Below are 1,018 nucleotides of genomic sequence, written 5' to 3' on the forward strand. Positions count from 1 at the left end.
TGTTCCTCTTGTCCTTTGATACATGGAACTACATAGGGAAACCAAATATCCTGAAATGTCCAATGTCAGGCTTCACACCCATGCATACTTCTTCGAGAATATTGTTGTCCAATTCTTGATGAGGTACCCAATTTTGAACATATACCACCATATTTTTAGCTTCTCCCTAGAGGAATTTCAAATTTTTTTTATCATGCAGCATAGCTCGGAAAAATTCTACGATGGACTTGTTCTTTCTTTCAACCACTCCATTTTGATCAAGGTTGTAAGGTACGATAGTTTCCTTCTTGATTCCAGCTTGCTTGCAAAATTCAATGAAATTGTTTGAAATGTACTCTCCGCCATCATCAGATCGAAAGACTTTGATCTTATTCCTTATTTGATTTTCTATTAATGCCTTGAATTCCTTGACCATATCAAAAGCCTCATCCTTGTGCTTTAATTAGTATATCCATGTCTTCTTGGAGAAGTCATCAATAAATATTATGTAGTAGAGATTTCCACCAATAAAGTGCATAGGCATGGGTCCACATAGGTCAGAATCAATAAGTTGAAGAATATCACCAGTCTTGTTCCTACTAGAGGCGAATGGTCCCCTTGTCTTCTTACCACTAGTGCACCCCAGACAAACTCAATCATGACTGGATTAGACATCAAGCATCCTAGAGACTAACTTCTTCAATTTTGGTAGCGCTTCATAATGTAGATGTGTTAACATTCACTTCTATAGCTCACTTTGATGATTAATGTCATTGTGGACCATTGATAGTAGAGGTCTTCAATTGAATCTATAGAGTCTTTTAACTCTAGATCCCAAGGTGAAAGTGTCTCTCTTGCGAGATTCCATTAGTCATTCGAGGAATTTTTCTTTGATGAAAGATACTCGCATACCCTTGTCTTCCAAAGAAAAATTAGATACTAAGTTCTTCTTTAATCCCAAAATGTACATTACATCATGAAGAAGAATGGATTCACTAGAGTGAAAATGAAATTTGACAAAACCAGAACCCTTCACAAG

This window comes from Pinus tabuliformis, chromosome 4_2 (assembly GCF_031772625.1).
Source record: "Pinus tabuliformis cultivar Carrire ecotype Pingquan chromosome 4_2, CPIR1, whole genome shotgun sequence".
Classification (NCBI taxonomy): Eukaryota; Viridiplantae; Streptophyta; class Pinopsida; order Pinales; family Pinaceae; genus Pinus; species Pinus tabuliformis.